The following is a 22,594-nucleotide window of genomic DNA, read 5'->3' on the forward strand; positions in this document are numbered from 1 at the left end:
CCAACTTGTAAAGTGTCCATATGAGTACATCCTCCTAGGCAAACGGAAGTCATTCCCTGATCTATCCTCTGTAACTCCATCTCCATCCTCCCTACTCCATCCTCCCTACTACCTGCTCCTTCCTTTGTAACTCCCTGCTCCATCCTCCCTACTCCCTCCTTCGTCACTCCCTGCTCTGTGCTTTGTCCCTGCTCCATCCTCCCTACTGGGACGAAGGATAGTTACGAAGGAGGGAGTAGGGAGGATGGAGCAGGGAGTTACGAAGAAGGGAGTAAGGAGGATGGAGCAGGGAGTGACGAAGGAGGGAATAGGGATATATGATAGAATTGAAACAAAAAAATACACATGCTTTACTTAGGCAGTTGTAAGAACATGAGTACATATACAACCATATTTATATAAAATGTGATAGTTGTTCTTTAAGGGCTCAACAATACCAATCTAATCACGCAGAGAAACTGATTCCAGTACCACATCAACCGCAACGATAAAACAAAAAATGACCAAATATCCCATTTTCAAAACAAAGCCATTATACCACTACAAATTGGAATATTGATATCTAAACCTTTCCTGAGAAAAAGCAAAAAAGAACATAAAGGGACAGATCATATCAAAACTGTGACCTACCCACTAATCTCAAATTACAAACACAGATTTGTGATTAGCAGGTGGGTGAAAGTTTTGATTTAATCTCAGCCAAATTCTGATTAACCAACACCCATTTATTCTTCTAAATGATGAATTCTAACTTATGAACTCTTTCTTTTCAAAGCTGTGATCCTATTTTTTATGTAGAATTTTTTGGCTGACCAATCTCTGTCTTTAAGGGCATGTGGTTCAGATTGCAGACACTGGAGACAATCGTCTTTCCTGGCACTTTGCACATTCTGATGAACTTAATCATGTGTCTTTCGGCTGCCTTAATTTCATCCATATCCCATTTTCTCCTCTTCATTTGTTTTCTTCCCCATTAAAAAATAAAAACAGTTATCAAATAAATACACTGACATGTATTTGATGTACAGTATGTTACTCTATGAAGGTTTTTGTAGTCTTAAGTAAATGTAGTTTACCTGTAGACGCTTCACCATTGGATTTCTTGAATCTTCCAGCTTGGTATAAAATAGAACATAAAATAAGTCTCATTCCATTTATATCTAAATTAAAATTATGAAGCAGGCTTAATATCTTTATTTTCAAGAAATGTAAACATTTATAAAAATGTAACTTTTAACAATGTAACAGTAGGAAATTATACCTGCACATCATGGTGGTTCACTCACAGGCTCAGCCTCATCCTCACTTGCAGACACTTCACCAGCTTCTTTGATTTGTTCTTGTTGGAATAAATATATACATTTATGATAATAACAATTAAAAACAGCATTTGATTGTCTGATGATACCTTAGTATTGTCTCCACATTAACACATTGCTGCCATTTTAGGCGTGCATTCATTGTTATAATAGGTATATTCCATTTAACACCACAATGATATGCTTATGTTTTACTTTTAAGTCAGTTAACTTTATCACGCTCCCATTTTGTAGGTGTCTTATTCACCCCTGAACCCCCTTATCAACCCCATTGAACCATAACTATACCTTGTGGATCAATTTCAATGTCGTCCAGTTTCATGCCTTTGAACTCCGACAACCTTCCCGTCTCCATAGCCATTAAGATCTTACAGATCTTAGCCAGCTGCAAGGTGCCTTCTGGCAGGCGATAGTACTGTCGATACACTCTAATATCATGGCCAAGAAAGTCTGCTAGTTGGTCTAACTCTGTTTCACTCAAGAACTTTGGATAATGTAGCAATGTGTTTTCGAAGTTTTGTTGACGACAGGGTGGCAGGATTTTTGGCTCCACACTCATTGACAAACTGGCGAATGCAGTCTGATCCTTGATAGTAAGATGAAGCTCCAGACCTTGCAAACATGTAACCGTTTTCATCTGCAACTTGGCAGTCTCCTCGCTTCTGGACCAGAAGGTTCATTACTGCTACCATAGTAGGTGTCAACAGGACTGGCACCTTTCTGCCCCGTTTCCCTCTAATCTCTAGCCTTGTAAAGTGCTGGCACAATTTATTTTCAAGCTCGGACAAGGAAATTGCAACATCTTCATGAAGGCCAGACATGTCTCTGCGAGTAAAGGCATCTAGAGGGATCTTTGCTACTTCTCCATCTCTTCTTCTATTAAACAGGATTACCTGTGAAAGTGTGACCTTTGTAAAGTTTGCAAAGGTTTTTATAGTGAACTCTGAATGCAATGCACTCTGGTATTCATTTTGTTTATCTTCGAGATAAGCATGTAAGGTTTTTACATCTGCTGTGAAAGGCAGCAGTTGAGGCATGTTCCACTTAGCTTCTCATAGAGAGGTCAAGGCAGCAGATGAAATAGTTTCATTCCATCTAGTTTCATATATTCGTTTAAAATTGCACGCAGATTCTGCCATTGAATCATTTCTGTCAATCATGGATTTGCATTCCACAATGTTACTGATTTTCTGTAAACTGTGACCTAACTTCAATGACAATGAGGGAATTCTGAAAGTTGATGTTTCATGATTGGAGAAGTGTTGCATTGCTTACATTTGCTACCAAAAATGGCTGCCCATTTGTCATTTCTATATGACATTGGCCTTTTTCATCAATGGGAATGCATGATAGAACAGTGCTATTATATGTGGCTTCCCAAAAGTAGGCCTCAGTGTGAGGTGTGTGTTGACTTGGGCCACATATCATCTCTGATGTCCTGTGCGAGAATTTGTTTAAGAAAGACACATGAGCTGCTTTGTAGTGCAGTAAACAGACGTTGTAGGTTCTTCTGCATTTTCAAAGAGACCTTGATGGAAAGGTCAACAAGATATGTTGGTGTCATGAGTTTTGAAGCATGACTCCTGTCTTTTAAGTTTTTCACAAGTTGTGTGATGTAGTATTGTTTTTGGCGTTGGAGTCTTAAAATGTTTTTCCTTTTGTATGTGTTTACTAGTTGTTTCACTTTCTAGCAAATGTTGTAGTTGTGTCTTCTTTTAGCTCTTACAAGGATATATTTGTCAGCAGTTTTTTTTGTTTGGGTTCTGATGGTAGTCTTTTCTTTGCAGTTGTTTGTAAAGCAGGATTTGCAGCATGCTTTGTCTTTTCACTGTTTCTTTTTGGTTCTGTGTGGTGTTTGTAGGTTTCACGCTCCCGAAGTCGCTTTGCCGCTGCGTTTTGTTGGTAACGTTCCCGCTGTTGAAGTCACTTTGCCTCTAAGTTTTGTTGGTAACGTTCCCGCTGTAGAAGTCACTTTGGCTCTAAGTTTTGTTGGTAATGTTCCCGCTGTTGAAGTCGCTTTGCCTCTAAGTTTTGTTGGTAACGTTCCCGCTGTTGAAGTCGCTTTGCCTATGAGTTTTTATGGTATCTTTCGCGCTCCCGAAGTCTCTTTGACTCTGGGTTTTTATGGTAGCGTTCATGCTCCTGAAGTCTCTTTGCCTCTGATAGAAGCTGTTCTTGTTGCCTTTGTTTTTGGATATGTGGGTCCTGATGGTTGGGATATAATTGTTTTCGTTGTTTTGGTTCTGGGTTATTTCGGCAATGTTCCTGCAGTTGTTGTTTTCGGTCTGGCTGTGGTTTTTAAATTCCTTGCTGTTCTGTTTTAAACTTTGGGGCATGACTGGTGTAGTGTTGTATTGGGGCATGATTGGTGTTGTGCTGGAATAGAAAGTTATGCGGCTCTGGTTCTTGATAAAGTTGTACTTTCTGCTGTTGTGTTTTGTGCTGTGTCTCCAAGTAATACTAATCTGGCTGTTTGTGTTGTTGAGTTTGTCTGTTTAGTTGTTGGTCCCAATGACGTTATTCCTGCTGCTGTTTGGCTCTGGCCTGTGGTTCATTGTGATGCTGTTCCTGCTGTAATGTGTTACAGACAGTTGTGTGATGATATTCCTGAATGTGCTGTGTTCGCTCTGGAGATCTTACTTGGATAGTTGTGCGATGGTATTCCTGAATGGGAACTTTGGCATATAACATTTGTTAATTGAGCAATTTATTGTCATGAATTTGGCACAGGCCTTTACCAAGGTGACATAGAAGGAGTATAGTTTATATAATGGCAACATAAACACAGTAGTCATGTAGTTAATATTAATTTCCAGGTATGTACCAATATCAGAAGCATGTTACATAAAACAGTGTTTCTCAATCTTGGTCCTGGGGTCCTACTGTCTGCTTGTTTTTGATTACTTCATTGAACCCTCAATTGAACTACTTGTCTAATCAGAGCTTTTGGATGATTTTTAGCTCTTAAATGGCTAGTTGCACAGGCCCCAATTAGCACTAATCTTGGACTACCTAATGTTAACTCAGGTAAGATAGTCCAAGATTAGTCCTGATCAGAGTCTGTGGACCAGCAAAAAGAGTTGGATATTTAAAGTTATATCTAACATTGCATGAAGTAACTAATTGTTAGTTCAATTGGGGGATGAATGTAATAATTGAGATCTCAGTTTGAACAATAACAACAGGCACAGTAATGATTGTAATGTTTAATAAACATGAAGTTGTGTAAAGTGGAGTCCTTTAGTTTGCATCTTTCAGGTTGATAAACTTTACCAGCAATACTGAAAGGATTACTTTTCTCACTTTCTTATCTGCATTATTATAGAAAAGTATTTAAAAGCATTTGAAATTGAAATTGTTTGAAGCTTTTCCATGATATACAAATACAAATGAAAATGCTTCTATCTCAGAATATACAAATACCAAGTCAAATGCAAATAGTGCACATTATAAAGAAAAAAACGACTTCGAAGAATCCAAGAAAACAGAAATATTGTTGAAACACAGGAAGTACAGTAGATAAGAATGTAAGCAAGCAAGCAATCAGTAAAAGCAGGGGTGTGACCTTCATGCATTTGGGTAAAATGTTGTGTATGTGAAATAATAGAACCGAAAATAGATAGAAAAAAACATTAACCTATAAACTATAACAAATAAACTAACAAATATGGCACAGATTAAACACATAACGTTTAAGAATTATGTAGAATTCCAACTGCCTAAACACCAGTGTTCTGCCTAATGATGTACCACTGTTTAGGAATAGAACACTTCTATTTTACTATATACACGTACCTAGATATTAAACGTGACACAAATTCTTTGGTTTTACAGACTAAATGTATGAAAAGAAGGCAGATGTATCCATAATAGTCAAATTTAATGTCACTCCCTGCTTATTATAATTATAATTGAATTGAAATGTCGAATATAATGTATGCTGTTTATAAATAGGCTGAGAGAAACTTTATTTTATTTTTAAATGCTTTCCTACAACCTTAAACATGTTGAAATCGGTTATATCGCTAAGGAAGATGGATTGATATATTTACAGTATTTGCATGATGTTGGTTTAATATAGTACTGGAACTAAATAAAATACGTGAAAGTATATTAATGCCTAAAGTCACACGTCTCAGTTTGTAGAGTTTTACACTTGGTAAACTGAAAGAAAAGCTGTCTGGGGTCTTCTAATTACACAAGCAGCGTAATGCATTTACAATACATAGTTAATGGCGTATTAATAATGCAGATTTGTAAATAATGCAAAATGAGCAAAATGCCTTGCTGGTAAAATTGTCTTGTTTTATAGCAACATAACCTAGCAATAACACAATAAAATAATTTTTTTTTAAAAACAGTAAATAGTGAGGAATATATTTATTAACTTACCGTACAGTATGTTGCTGGTCGATATTCAATTGGTAGAATTCAGAAAATCCCTTTAGTTTTTCACCGAATCTCCAGTGCCAATACAATTCATACATTTACTTCATCAATCCAATGAAGAAATGTGTAATATCCAGCTTGCAGTGAAGAAGTCATAGAAGCATCCACTTTCTTGCAAACTTTCCCACAACATGGTGTGAGAAACAACGTTGTTTTCATAACAAATCCAACAAAACATAGCAGCAGGCATGATAGGTGTTTTCAAGAATATGTTTCTCGGAGCCAAATACTATACGGATTCCTATGGGGCTATATGATTAATTAAAATATATATATATATTATCACCAAGACATATATAAGTCTATAAACCAGGTATTTAACTTTAAAACACGTAGGCTATTTGTCACACTTTTCAAACATGTTACTGAATTTATGATTCTAAATGTGTTTAGGAATTAAACACCTCGTACAAGTTAGAAAAACTTGAACTGCCGAAACTCTCTATACAGCACCAAGAGTTTTTCTGTTTTGACAATGTTGCAGCGGTAAAACTAAATAAAGTTTTAATCTTTCTTAGATCGCATGTGAAAAAAAACGTGAATACCTCTAATACAAACTGAGATATAAGTCGTCAAACTAAGGTAAAATTGTCATTCTCCTTTTTTCATCATCATCATCATCACCATCATCTTCCGTTCCTTACTTGCGGGAAGAAAAAAAAAGAAATAAAAAACCTATGGGGTTCGAAGCTGCAGCATGAGAATTCTACGCTAATATACAGACAGACACTCTTTAGCCCGCTGCGCCGCTGTTCAGTTGTTGGAATACCCCCAGTTTTGATGCTTACATCCGTACTTGACGAGTTTGCACTCAAAAGGATCTTTGATATCCATACCAGTTACAGTAAGCTATTTATTATGTTTTGAAACAGCACATATCACACAAAAGAAAAAATCCTGAGGTTCGAACTTGCAACCCGCTGTCCCTCTGGGTAGCTGTTGAAATGTATTTCATTTTTAAGCTGACATAAATTAACAAATGGCAAGCCAGGAAAATACATGTCATTAATTGATTTGGTTGATGTTTTTTATCCAGAGCAATTGATATTTGTATAGGCCTACCCATGTATAAAAAAAATAAATAAATCATGTTAAAAAATATATAGCCTATAGTAAACGGGTTTGAAACTACCGAGTCTCTATACAGCTCCAAGGGTTTTGCTGTTTTCACCATGTTGCAGCGGCAAAACTAAATCACTTAGTATTACCATCTGTATCAGTATCAAACGTCTGAAACTTTCATACATCAAATGTGAAAAAAAAATGTAAATACCTCTTATACACAATGAGATATAAGTCATCAAACTAAGGTAAAATTGTTCTTCTGTTTACTTTAAGAGTGTGTAGCGACTTTTCAAACAGAAAAGCTAAATAACTGGACATCTACCAATCATGTGATCCACATGTTGGTCAACGTCAAAATAAACCAGGAAACGCAAGCAGTTTGATATCCACCACATTTATATTAAACAATGTATTTATGTTTTAAAACAGCACATATCGCAGGAAAAAAATCACCGTGGTTTGAACTTGCAACATGACGTCCTTGAAAAGCACACAGCCTTAGCCCGGTGTAAATGGTTGTGACAGGGTGACTTTGTGGTGACGTCGGGCCAGAGAGCAGGAAAGAAAACAAACCCAAAAATACTGCAGTTGCAAAAAGACGCTGCGCGCTGTTTATTTTCAACAACAAAAATCAATAAACGGTTTTAACAAAACGACTTTGCTCACAGAGCCAAAACAAAAGTTTAAACAAAACAAATGTCGAACACAAATAATAACTATCATCCAGGTCAGGCTGGGCACCTCGCCTTCACTGTTCCTAGATTACTTTCAAATAAGTTATCTCTCTCGCTCTCGCTCTCGCTCTCGCTCTCTCTCGCTCTCGCTCCTATTATCCTAACACCCACCACGAGTGCTGCAGGTTTATATGCAGGTGACCATCTCCCGATTAGCAACAAATTAATCACCTAATTAATTCGGGAGATGGCCACCTTCTACACGAGTTTTTTTAATAGTGGATGGGGCTTCCCATCCATACTACCAAACAGTACAAAATAAAACAAAACATTCGGCTACGCCGTCAAAACAATAACAAAACAACATGACTCTCGCCGTCATATTTACAAAACAATAAACCATAACAATAATACAACAATAATCATAATTATAATAAACCACAAATACAACAAAACAAATACAAAATAATAGACTGCACAGGGGCAGAGGGGGAGACCCCGTTCTAAAAATAAATAAACAATACATTTAAACAGCAGGGCTTTCTACCGTCCTGCTACAATGGTGTGAAAAGATGACAAAAATATTAAACATGTCTGCAGCAGAAAAGGAGATATTTGTAACAGAATTGAAAAAAACAGTGTCAGGTGCATAGGTAGTGGTAGCACAGCATTATGAAGTATATTTATTTTATATTATAATTAAATGCATGTAATACTAACACATGATATATGATCATGTCCATTAGTGAGGTCAGTATTTTGTAAGGTGTCCGTCTTGTAACATGACTGTGCCGACCCCTGCATATGATATACTGAGCATCAAAAGAAACTTATCAATTATATCTGAGCATCAAAAGAAACGTATCACTTATATTGGAGCATCAAAAGAAACTTATCACTTATATTTTGATACAATTCACTAGATGTTATTAAAGTTGTTGTTAAAAGATAAAACACAATCACAATTTCCCTTAGTTAATTTTCCTAGTTCAGGAATGGGTAAACTTTAGCTGAGTTTGAATCCCTTCACATCGCCTTTGTGATTGTCTCTCCTGCACTGCTCTGCACTGTTTGGCTGCTGATCAGGAAGAGAGAGTGCACTCACACAGTCCCGTTCATTTTAAAAGCATAGCAATGCATCTACAATCTTTTAACAAATGCTTCAAGTTTGTGTTGTTTTTTTTATTTTCGCAGACTCTGTGTAAACGTCTGGCACCACAATTTGTGAACATAACTGTGGGGATGGAAAATAAAATATTGTGTTCACTTTGGCTGTTGGACAATCAGGAGTCATTCAGAGGTGTTGCGGATAGGTTTGGGATATGACAGCACTTACTCAAATTCCAGTGGTCATTAGTGCTGCCTGTGTTCTTCACAATTTCTTAATTGATATTAAGATCACCAACAACTGTGTTTTGCCTTTTTCTCCGTATTTTACCATTGCTGGTATTGTACGCGAGTGTTTGTTTGTGCTTGTAAATATATACTACGGGGCTGCTGCATTTTGTTTTGCCTTTTCGGCCTGTGCGGCATGTTCAAACCGCATTTCTGTCTCCGTGTCTCCATTCTAGCTCTCAGCTGCCTGCCTACCTGCTTCAGCCACAGTAAAAACAAAAACATACTAATAAATATAATTTAAAAAACACAATTTATTTTTTCAAAGATTCTTTAAGAATATCAGCAAATGTCTTTAGAAGCTCGTTTCGCTCCACAGCAGCCTGCAATGCTTTTTGTTGCATGTTCATCAGCTCCTTCATGGTGTTGTTCTACTGCTGTGCAGTCATGGACCCTCTCCTCCTTTTTCTCCCAGAGTCTGACGCTACATTCTCATCGTTGGCGAGTGGTGTTGGTGTTTCAGTCCTCTTCGGTGTTGAGCTTCCTGATGGCCTATCAGATATGTCTTTTCAGTTCTACAGCAATAAGCATTATGGGGGTGATTCCAGGATGGGTGCACAATGCGCTGCAGCCTCAATATTGCAGCAAGACAATTTGGATTTCACGACCGCATTTTTTTGCACTGCGCCTATCCCGGCTATTTCAAATTGAGAGAAAAAAACAGGGATAAAATAATTGGCGATTCAAAAGAATAAGTAAATGGAATAACAGTAAAACATACCATTAGAATATAGAATAACTTCAGAGTACTGTAATCTGCCAAGTGTTTAATCTGTAGTACTTTGTAGTTAATCATATCTTGATGTAACTATCACTGTCACTGTTATCTGCTGTAGTATTGAATTGTATTTTGTCACACTTGTACTTGCTTGAACCAGTCATTGTATTTATCTTGCTCTTATTGTATTACTTGTACTGTAACACTTGAAATGTATTTGCTTACGATTGTAAGTCGCCCTGGATAAGGGCGTCTGCTAAGAAATAAATAATAATAATAATAATAATAATAATAATAATAATAATAATAATAATAATAATAATAATAATAGGCCCCTATTTGCATTCCAAAATGAATATATACAAAACTAAAAGTATTTAGATATAATAATACTTATAAATATAATACTTCTTGCAAGTTATGGATTTCTTGTATGTGGCATCCATTGTATGGCAAAAGTAACAGAACATTTAACAAGAAAAGTCCATAACCTGTATTGGTAAGCTGTAATGAAGGCACTGTTCGTTGAGGTGTTACAGCTGGGTCACCAGCCAAAAGATCCTGCATGACCTCAAAGAATTCCCATGAGCTACGACCTCTTCCAGTCTTGTTACTATTGTCTCGGACTGTTCTGTACCTGAAGGAATATATTTAGTTGCATTGTTAACCAGAAATTGTGAAGCATTTACAGGAGGTACTCTTTTTTTAATTTGTTAGAGATTTTTCTCCAAATCTCAACTTTTTTAATCACCGATGACTGAAAGTCATCTTCATGGTCTCGGAAAGTCTCAGTGAGGAGCAGGATAGCCTCACACGCCCATTAGATTCCTGATTGTTGTGAAACTGAAATAGAAAATTGCAATGATATGAAAGTAATTTTTTCAGGTGGTACAAAGTCTAAGCCATCACTGCTGTAAGATGTTTACAGTGTTGTTGTTCGGTATTGTTTAAAATGAATAACAGTGGCCTACCAAGTGGCGCTTCAAGTAATGGCACAAACAATTGGCTATTTCAAATTGAGAGAAAAAAACGGGGATAAAATAATTGGCGATTCCAAAAAATAAATACAGACGTGCTCAAATTTGTTGGTACCCCTCCACAAAAAACGAAGAATGCACAATTTTCTCTGAAATAACTTGAAACTGACAAAAGTAATTGGCATCCACCATTGTTTATTCCATATTTAATAGAAATCAGACTTTGCTTTTGATTTTTTATTCAACATAATATTGTAAATAAGAAAACAAATGAAAATGGCATGGACAAAAATGATGGGACCGCTAACCTAATATTTTGTTGCACAACCTTTAGAGGCAATCACTGCAATCAAACGTTTTCTGTAGCTCTCAATGAGACTTCTGCACCTGTTAACAGGTAGTTTGGCCCACTCTTCCTGAGCAAACTGCTCCAGCTGTCTCAGGTTTGATGGGTGCCTTCTCCAGACTGCAAGTTTCAGCTCTTTCCATAGATGTTCGATAGGATTCAGATCAGGACTCATAGAAGGCCACTTCAGAATAATCCAATGTTTTGTTCTTATCCATTCTTGGGTGCTTTTAGCTGTGTGTTTTGGGTCATTATCCCGTTGGAGGACCCATGACCTGCGACTGAGACAGAGCTTTCTGACACTGGGCAGTACGTTTCGCTCCAGAATGCCTTGATAGTCTTGAGATTTCATTGTGCCCTGCACAGATTCAAGGCACCCTGTGCCAGGCGCAGTAAAGCAGCCCCAAAACATAACCGAGCCTCCTCCATGTTTCACTGTAGGTATGGTGTTCTTTTCTTTGAAAGCTTCATTTTTTCGTCTGTGAACACAGAGCTGATGTGACTTGCCAAAAAGCTCAAGTTTTGACTCATCTGTCCAAAGGACATTCTCCCAGAAGGATTGTGGCTTGTCAATATGCATTTTAGCAAATTCCAGTCTGGCTTTTTTATGTTTTTCTTTCAAAAGTGGAGTCCTCCTTGGTCTTCTTCCATGCAGCCCACTTTCGCTCAAAAAGCGACGGATGGTGCGATCAGAAACTGGCGTACCTTCACCTTGGAGTTCAGCTTGTATCTCTTTGGCAGTTATCCTTGGTTCTTTTTCTACCATTCGCACTATCCTTCTGTTCACTCTGGGGTCGATTTTCCTCTTGCGGCCGCGCCCAGGGAGGTTGGCTACAGTTCCATGGACCTTAAACTTCTTAATAGTATTTGCAACTGTTGTCACAGGAACATCAAGCTGCTTGGAGATGGTCTTGTAGCCTTTACCTTTACCATGCTTGTCTATTATTTTCTTTCTGATCTCCTCAGACATCTCTCTCCTTTGCTTTCTCTGGTCCATGTTCAGTGTGGTGCACACAATGATACCAAACAGCACAGTGACTACTTTTCTCCATTTAAATAGGCTGAATAACTGATTACAAGATTGGAGACATGTGTGATACTAATTAAAGAAACTAATTAGTTTGAAATATCACTATAATCCAATTATTTATTATCTTTTCTAAGGGGTACCAACAAATGTGTCCAGGCCATTTTAGAATATCTTTGTAGAATAAGCAATAATTCATCTCTTTTCACAGCTTCTTTGCTTTATTCTATGACATACCAAAGGCATGCAAGTATACATGATAAAAGAGCTTTTAATTTCATCACTTTTCAGGAGGAATGAAGCATTATTTCAATGAGCTGTAAGGGTACCAACAAATTTGAGCACGTCTGTAAATGGAATAACAATAGAACATACCTTTAAAATATAGAATAACAGTAAAACATACCATTAGAATATAGAATAACAGTAGAACATACCATTAGAATATAGAATAACAGTAGAACATACCATTAGAATTTGTAACAATCGTTGCAGCCTCTTGTTGTGCATCAGGTAAACCCTCCCAGATTGCACTGGGAACTGCCGCTGTTGTCTTTACTGAAAACAAACCAGGGTGGGATCAGGCAGGCTGAACACCAGAAATAAACTAAACCACAACAATATGTAACACAACATAACATCGTTTTATTAAACACAGATACTATATTTAACAAATAGGACCGGTCTAGAATACACAGTCATGGCTTGGGTTTGCACTAATTGCTATTAAAACAATACATAAATAATTAAAACCATCAGTGCTGATGCGATCAAAGACGGGGCTCACTAAAAACTAACAATATCAATCTATAGCTAAAAACCCCGTCTCCAGCACTCTAAATATTGTAATGCCTTTTAAAATGGTAAAATGTTAAAATAAAAACACAGTAAGGTTGGTGGGGCTTACCGTAATGTCGTAATGAATATTTCATGTCATGTCAGTATTATGTATTTACTGCAGGCGTCCTTATCGGACTTCGTGAATTTACAATAGGCTACACAGTAATGTAAATATAGTTACAGGAATGTACAAATACAAACCAAAACACATAGCCTACGTTTTAAAATAAATAAAATGCCTGTGTTGGTTTTCGATAGCGGAGCAAGGAATACATGCTTTGTGCTTAAATTGATTTAGTTTTGACAACATAAATTAAAAAACAGTGTCAACAGCCAATCAATCAGCTTCCAGCTCTAGCGGGCTGCATTAATAGACAGTAGATGCCCGCTGGAACGTCTCAGCACCAACTGTAACTTATAAATCAAATTTAAAATCAACCACCTCATACACTTTTTGTAGGAGGTTGAAAAGCTATCAAATAAAAAAAAAAAACACTAATTATATATATATATATATATATATATATATATATATATATATATATATATAATCGAGTTATATATCATTTTCTAAATAAAAACTCATTGTTTCTTTCTTTATATGTGCGTACCCGACGAATCAGTAGCCTACATCAAGGTGTGATAATTGACCGTGCCTTTCATTTCTTTCGCCTTCGGCTCACGTCGCATAACTCCTGTCGTGGTCAATTATTACACGATAGAGCCATAACCGACGGGCAGTATCGCTTAAATACACACACATGTATATATATATATATAAACACATAGCATAGGGTTCACTTACTACATACGTGTTTAAAAAAATCAATGTTTTTGTGAAGAACGCCACACCAGCTGCATAGTAGTTAATGTCCTCCATCTTGAAACAATCTGACACGCCCATGTAACGGTCAGCAAGACAGCTACCGTTAGCTCTTGTTACAAAGCTCTCTGGGCTGACACGTCGTTCAGTAGCAAAGCTCTCTGGGCTGACACGTCGTTCAGTAGCAAAGCGCTCTGGACTAACACGTCGTTCAATAGCAAAGCTCTCTGGGCTGACACGTCGTTCAGTAGCAAAGCGCTCTGGGCTGACACGTCATTCAATAGTAAAGTGCTCTGGAGCGCACTGCCCATTGAATGCACCCCAGTGTCACAGGAAATTGGTGGATCTTGAAAAAAGTAGATATCCTGTTTTCTGCGCATGCATGCTTTTCTGAAATTAAAGGGAGGGTTCACGGTGCCAGTTGGCATTTTTTATCTGTGAACTTTGTGAAAAATATTTTGCTAATGTACTACAGACATAAACCAGATAGTTTTAATAATAACACATTTAAATATGACATAGCGTTAAATTAATTAATATAATAGACTTTTTTTTTTTTAATATTATCTATTATTACCATTTAATCATACTGGTAAACTTTACCTTACCCTGTTTACAAAGGGTGTTATGGTAAAGTTACATTTATAAATGTTGGGACCTGTATATTATTATTTTTTTGTGGTACAAATATTAAAATCAAATGAATACATGCATTATGTTGTATATGTGACTAATCATGCATTTATCGTGTGATTTATATTTTTTTGTGCAATTACATTTATGTTAAAATGTGTAATCATTTTATAAAGATTGAACAGGAATTTGTATGATCCCTTCTCAATACAGTTGAGTGGAAATTTTAATTTGTAACAGTCTATATATCAATAATGAAACTGTATGAATTATTTTTGTTAATATATGTGTTACACATATTGCATGACAATCAAATTGCTTATTTTTATTGTGGATTTAAAACAAACATGCAAGAAATAAAATCACGTGCTACTCACCCCTGCTGAATTATTATTTATTGAACCCTAATCACAGTAAAGGTTAGTACAGCTCTTATAAACGTTTACTACAGAAAAATGCATTGCAAACTTAATGCTGCATAGTGAAGCAGTGAGGTATGGTACAGCATATTAAACATGATATAGGCCCAGGATTCCTATTGGAAAACTACAAAAATCACTGTGCAAATGTACCATAGTAACTTTAGTTTAAGGGAACCTATGTAAACACGTACTTGCTTACAGTATGATAGAAACAGCATTTTTTAAGCAAAAAGCAAGTGTTTATCAAGGCGTGATTTCAACCACACACAAATATAAATTATAACTAAAAATGTTGTTTTTTAAATTATATATATATATATATATATATATATATATATATATATATATATATATATATATATTGTGAGGAAAGGATAGCGTCGCCTTTAAGAAATGGCGGCGCTAAGGAAGAAACTACACAACCCAGAAATCCGAGTGTCAATTAATGGGGTGGGGTTTCTGGGTTTAAAAAGGAACAGGGCAGAGCCATAGGGGAGAGTGTGGGGAAAACGGCCCGGTTGTCCTGAAAGGAAATAGCGTGCAAGCTCCAGTGTGTTGGGAAAACAACTAAAAAGAAAGAGAGCACAAGGTAAAACTATCGTTTGTGTTAAAATATAGTCGGCGTTTAGTTTTGTTTAAAGTGCGGTTTTTCCTCTTGTTGAGGTAGCCTTTTGTTTGTTAAAATTTATTTTTATTTTTTATTTTCTGTTGTCGGGGTGAGACTTGAAGATAGTATACTCCGTAGCAATTTAAAAGAGACCCGCGGTATTCTGTGCTATGCGGTTGTGCGCCGCCACAACCATAGCGTGTTGTGCTATATGCTTTATAACCCAGAGAGGTATTGGTTGTTTACGTGTTGCTGAGACAGTAAATAATAACCAGAAAGAACGGGCTTGCGAGACTGGAAGTGCAAGACATTGTTTATTCATAACACAGACACAAGACACGTTGCATATAATGAATACAAAAAAAATGGACACTGGCTTTTAGAAGAGACACCATTTGCTTTTGTGGATGACCGGGAGTTGGCTGCAGGGGTTCTTTCTCCACAGCCCGGATATAACTTGTTTTATCCTTGTTCATTTCTCTGGACGTCCGGGGTCATCGCTGTTGTTTTTCTGGAAGTCTTCATTAAAAACGGATTCATTCTTCCACTTACCTGTGTCCCAGGATCAGAGGGAGCTTGTCTTGTAATTACCAGTGATCTAGAACCACTCCAGCAGAGGGAGCTTGCCTTGTTCTTACTTATGTTACAGGACTACTCCAGCAGAGGGAGCCTGTCTTGTTCTTACCTGTGCTACAGGACTACTCCAGCAGAGGGAGCCGATCTAATACTTACCTGTGTTACAGGACGACTCCAGCAGAGGGAGCCTGTCTTGTTCTTACCTGTGCTACAGGACTACTCCAGCAGAGGGAGCCGATCTAATACTTACCTGTGTTACAGGACGACTCCAGCAGAGGGAGCCTGTCTTGTTCTTACCTGTGCTACAGGACTACTCCAGCAGAGGGAGCCGATCTAATACTTACCTGTGTTACGGGACAACTCCAGCAGAGGGAGCCTGTCTTGTTCTTACCTGTGTTACGGGACTACTCCAGCAGAGGAAGTCTGGTGGATAGTGACCTGTGTGGCAGATATACTCCAGCAGAGGGAGCTCAACCTACACCAGCCGGTGACTCAGGCCAGCTCTAGGGAGGAGAGCTGGCCATGTTCTTGCCCGCGGGCTAACCCACTTCGGTTGGAGGATCCTTGGACTTCTTTCGCTATCTCCCTATCCTGATATAGCTAGAGAGGGTTGAAGAAGTGAGTTAGTCAGTGGCCCGTACAGGGCGAGAACCGTGACAGAAACTGTTTATTTTATGTAAATATTGTAAATAAAAATTACTTGCCTGCAAACGTATTGAGTCTGTGCTAGTTGGTGGAACGGGAAAGAAACAGTTCAGCAGCACGTGTCTACTGGATCGTTTACAATATATATATATATATATATAATTGTAGCAATCCACACACAGGCGGAGGGCGGGCGCGAACCCAGGACCTCTCGCACTAAAGCATAGCGCTGATGCCGCTGTACAAAAGAGCCAGCTCCTTTACAAGGAGCATATATCGGCCTTATGTCTTTACGTGTGATTACGTCACCTACCAGCCCTACTGCTGCTTTCCCCCGTGCACGCTACAATATATATATATATATATATATATATATATATATATATATATATATATATATATATATATATATATATATAAGTTTGAGAAAAAGGAAAACTTCTGTGTACCAAAATGATCAATAAGAAAAAAGAAAAAAGAAAAGGATATTTCAGGTACTTAAAAAGGTAGAATAATTGATTACATATCAATTATCAGGACGTTTTGGATTCCTTCATCGGCTGAATACAAAAAAACAGTGCTTTAAGAAGATGATAAAAAACAAACAAGTAGTCTTTTAAACAAAATTCCAGAATGATGATGATGATGATGACCTCAGAATAGAATGTTCATTCCAAATGGCTCCAAAGTGCCTAGTTTGAAAATAAGTTCACATTCCTTTTGTTTCCTGACAGCATTAGTTCCATAGCATTGAACCATCCCACAAATTGTGATGTCTTCTATAGTGTGGTCATTTCTGTTAAAATGTCTGGTGACAGGAAAGGTAGAGGTGTTAATTCGTATACTTCTCAGATGTTCCACAAATATATATATATATATATATAGATAGATAGATAGATAGATAGATAGATAGATAGATATGCTAAAAACAGATTTAATTAAATATTGAAATACAGTCATTTGTTAAGGAATGAAAAAAACATTTGAATGGTGTGATTGATCTCCTGAAGATAAAAACAAATTATTACATGAATTTACTTTACACCTAAATAGCTGGCAAATGTTATAATTGAAAAAAAAAAAGCTTTGTTTTTGTTTCTGAAAAATAACTAATGGCTTTTTGGTCTTAATCTTCATTGAATTTATAGGCGATATCTACTTTTTTCACAGTCTACCAATTTCCTGTGATAATTATAAATTGATTTAAATAAATCATTGTAATGGATGTAGATTTTGTGAAATGTTGCCCAAATGGTTAAATGGTTTTAAGTCACCAACAGTAAGCTGTTTATTAAAAAGAAAAGTTAGATATTTATTGGGGGATTAGAGATAATGGTTTCATAAACTCAGAGGTGGTGTGTTTTGAGTTCAGGTTCAGTTCTACAGCAACTGCATTTACTTTCAATACTCTTACTTTTCTGTTTTGTTTGTTGTTTGTTTGTTTTTTTGCTGTCCTAGAATATTTTAAACAATATTACCCATTAACTTAATAGGCAACATATTTTTAACATTCAAAAATAAAATTAGATAACTCAGTCCAAAAGTAAAATTATTTACTTCAGTGTTAAAAAAATTCCATGCACCAAGAAATGTAATAAATTGTCATATAGTTACCAAACTTTAATTTACAAATAGGTTTAAAAGAGTCTTTTAACAAAGTTGTTCACTCCTTCTGGTTCCAAAGATTTTGCAAAGTTCAAAGAATGATTTTGTTTCCAATGGTTTAAAAGATGGTTTGCTTTTTTCTTGTGATTTCCTCAAATAAATAAATTCTTGGTGATGGCCTTGTTAGATTGTTGAATACAAGCATAAAGCTTTCTTTTTGTAGGAAGTTGGACACAAGCATGAATATTTCTTTCAGCAGGTCGGATGTCAGGCTGGAAGCTTGCAATGGTAGTTACTCAAATGGTAGGATGTAGCTTTCAAAGGTCTCTCATCCTTGTGGCTGGTTGAGGTGCAGAATAGCCAGCAGAGCTGAGTTTGTTCCAAGCCGATGTTAAAGGCAAGAGAGGGCCAGCGTATGGAAAAAGCTGAAGAGAATTGAGAGATCACACACGTGTCTGTGACACAAAAACAGTCCTTTTTCTAACCTTGCATACCTACATCCAAGGGCGCCGATCTCTACTGTAAGGTGTGGGGACACAACGTGAGACAATTTAGAAAAATAAGGCATGACGTCACGACACATTCTTATAAACACAAATGGCGAGTATTGAAACAGTAATAGCGATAAGAAATGTTTTTAATGTGTATTTTAACTCTAAACTAATCTGCTTTAGAAATGCCATGTTTAATCGTATTGTAACTTGACAAATTAGAGTGATTTAATAACTATGGTATTCAGAAGGAAAAAAAAAAGTTTTGACACAAATATATTTATGAAGGAATAAGGTCACTCACCTAATATTTTCCAAGTAGGTTTTTTTTGAAGTCTGATCTGGAACAGAATTCCTTTTCCAGTTCAGTCAGATTGATGTAATCCAGAATGTCTTGGTGTGTGTGACAAACTGTTACGGAGTTCAGTCTGCTTTGTGTCATGCTGCTGTGCAGCCAGAACTTCAGCCGTCGTAGGCTGCTGAAACTGCATTGTTCTTGGGCTGAAGATGCTGGTGAAAAAGCATCAAATGTACAAGTTCTTCAACTTGTGGGAAAAGTCTCCTGACTTCGGTTGTCAGTTCTCAGATTATTTTTACGGCTTCCACAACAGATCTGTAGTGATTTGATGTTTAAACAGTCACTAAGTTGGATCATTAGTGAATCCTGATTGAGTTCAGGATACTTATTTTTCACGTTTTCTAAAGCTTGGTAGTACTTAAGGTCGTTGCTGTCAAATCGCTTTGACAATTCAGATTTTGCAAAATCTATGAACTCGAGATACTGTGGTCGGCAGTGTTCCAGTTAGGTTGTGGCATGATAAGCTGTAGCAGTTCCAGTGTACCTTGCAGGTGTTTTGCGGCTTCTTGGAATTGTCAACTGTTGTAAGTCATACTGTTCAATTAGCTTCTTCATATCAAAAATACAAGAATACATCTACAAGTAGATGGATCTTGTAGACATCGGTTAAGATTTTCCAGCATCTCTAAAACTGGCATACCCATGTGAAATTCCAGCAGTACTGTTCCCATTCAAAATCTTACTAGTAAGCCGTTGGCACGAGAAGCTGTTTCTGACCTCATCTGCTCTGCCGCTTCCTCCAAACTGGACAGCACCTCAGAGTATTGTGTTAAAACAGATTTCACAGCTACACAACACGTTAGCCATCTCCTTGGACATAGTGGCTTGATTGAGTGAAACGTTGTACTTTCACTGTTAGCAACAGATGCAAATATGTTCTTATATTTGCCTGATACGCTGTAAAAATTGCCAAGTTCTTGAACCCATTGAAGAGCATCTCTAATAACTGCAACGGCAGAGGCAGAGTGTGATGCCAGAAGATTGCAGGAATGAGCGCTGCAGTGAACATAACATGCTAAAGGCTGCTTTGATTTGATTTCTGCCTGACACCCATGGTAAGCTCCAGACATATTTGAAGTGCCATCATACATCTGAACGCGCAGGTAGGATATGGGTAACTGGAGTCGAAGTAGAGCATCCTGATTTGCAATCGTTTTTCCACATGAATTCGTACAAGCCAAGAAAGGCCTCATGAGCATTAAACTCTTCATCAATGTATCTAATACATATCGATTCTTGCTCCTTTCCGCTGACATCCTGTGTGCCATCTTCAATAACTGAAAAAAATTGGGAGCTAGTGCGAATCGTCTGGCAGATTGCACATATTACAGAATGAGCTTGCAACTGTAATATTTCTTTCTGAACATCGCTTGATGTCATGTTCGTTTTTCTCATTATCCATTGTTTTAGTTGTGGTTCATCTTCACATTGTAACGATAACAGCTGCTAAACGTTTCCTTAATTTGAGTCGTGACCATGAAAGGCAAGTCCTTGACGAGCTAAATACCGGACTGAAGTGAATATTTGTCGGAGACACTTTCGCACAACCTCTTGCTCACACAGCACCTGGTCACTGAGCAATGCATTGATTGGCTTTGATTGTTCGTGTTGTTTTAGTTGTTGTGATGCCAGTCTATGAGTCAATGAGTTTTGATGGCATTTAAATTTCTCTAGTGCTTTCTCCAATTGCGAAACCCATCAAACAAAAATGACCACTCTGCAAATTTGGACATATCGATTAGTTTAATTTGCCATACCTTCCCACAGAAAAAGCACAGTACTCCCTTAACCGACTCCTCATAATGCAACCAGGGATAACGTGTGAAACAGTTGGCTTGAAAACACAGTGTTTTCTTGCCGAGATTCTGCTTAATAGTTGTTGATGACGCTGGCTGGTTTGGATTTTGCGGCAAAACGATGCTTACATTCCCTTTGCTACCTGATTCCTCAGAAGTAGTAGGCCGACCCTGTAAGAAAATAAATAAATCTACTCTGTCTCTTGATTTATACGGTTTGTTATTAAACAGTTTATGACCACTTTCTATACATATGTTTCCTATTTATATTAATTACATACTGTATATTCATTTTCGTTAAAGGAAATAAGGTGCATTAGCTATGTTTAATTTCTATTATCCCATTATATTTTATTTACAAAAAATTCCTTCCTCACTAACTTCTGGCAATTTTTCACTGCTACCATCTAGTTCTTCCATTCTATTTTTTTTGCAGGTGGCTTGCTAAAAAAATGTCGAATATCCATTTTCCAAAATTTAACCCGTAACACCGTTGTTGTACACGTCGACTAAAGCAATGACATGCATCCAAGTAACGATGCATGTCACACTCACAGGACCAGTTAATTGTGTAAAATAAGGAGGGGTGGAGAATCTGGTGCGTTCCAGTCCCAACAAAACAAGCTACCTGTATTTTGAATCATAAAACCGTTAAAAAATATTGTTGGGGTCCTGGAAGTGGGGGGGGGACAAATACATGTACTGTCTCCCCCATTGTAAAGAGTTGGTGGGACTTGACCCCGTGATCTGCGCCTATGCCTATGCCTACATCCAAGAACTAATAGCTTCATAACATCCAATTACTTGGTTACTTTAAAAGTATACAGATTGCCATTGTCGGTTAACTTTTAGAATATCACTATAAATGTTAATGACAACAGATATCTTCAATCCACAAGTGGGCCAGTCTTTGAAGTATCCTCCAAAGACTAATTGTCATAAACACACCATTTTTGTTTATTCAAAACAATAAAACTAGCTCTTGCTTCCAGCAGGGAGTCTTTGAAGCCAGCACAAGTGGGGGGTCTTTTCCTGTTTAGGAAGAGACGACAATCTGAGAACACGCAGGCAGAATTCTCCAGTACAATAGTTACATTTAGATTTGGTCAAATCCTTATAACCTATACTATACATTTAAACCTTAATAAATTGTATCGTTTATCTGTCACATGGTCATACTGTGTAAACCAGCTGTGACTATACTTTTGATTCAGTTTCAATCTTTCATGGAGTAAACTTGACTGAATAATTCCCAGCGAATAATTACAAAGCAAGGTGATGTCTGTTGTTCTTAAGCAGAATCTTGGCGTGAGTTTAGTGCTCACTCATGCTGCACAATTCATTGGACACCCAGATGCCATGTCATGTTAACGAGGTTAGAGTGGCCGAAATCAGATGACATTAGATCAGAACTTTTCTACTGAGATCTATTGAGTTTGGAACATATACCTCTTGTGCCTAGTGATTTATACTGATTGCATATCACATATTGATTTCAAGATACGACTCCTGATTAGCACATGCGTACTCTGTGATCCTCCAACCTTGACCTTGGCCATGACTACATGACTCATGACAACATAGTTCATTCTAAGAATCTAGATGTTTGGACTAAAGTAACAGGCCTGTTCTTCATTCTAGTAAAGATCAATATTAATACACTGTTTCTTGGGTACAGAGTAATTAATATACAGTAAAAGACCATTTTATACTCATTTTACTACCAAATAGTGCAGTGTTTGGATTCCCATTAATTATACTTTCATGTCAAAAACTTTATGCATTTGACACAATCTGAATCACTAAGATGGCAATGGTATTTCTTTTC

Source organism: Acipenser ruthenus, chromosome 4 (assembly GCF_902713425.1).
Source record: "Acipenser ruthenus chromosome 4, fAciRut3.2 maternal haplotype, whole genome shotgun sequence".
NCBI classification, from domain to species: domain Eukaryota; kingdom Metazoa; phylum Chordata; class Actinopteri; order Acipenseriformes; family Acipenseridae; genus Acipenser; species Acipenser ruthenus.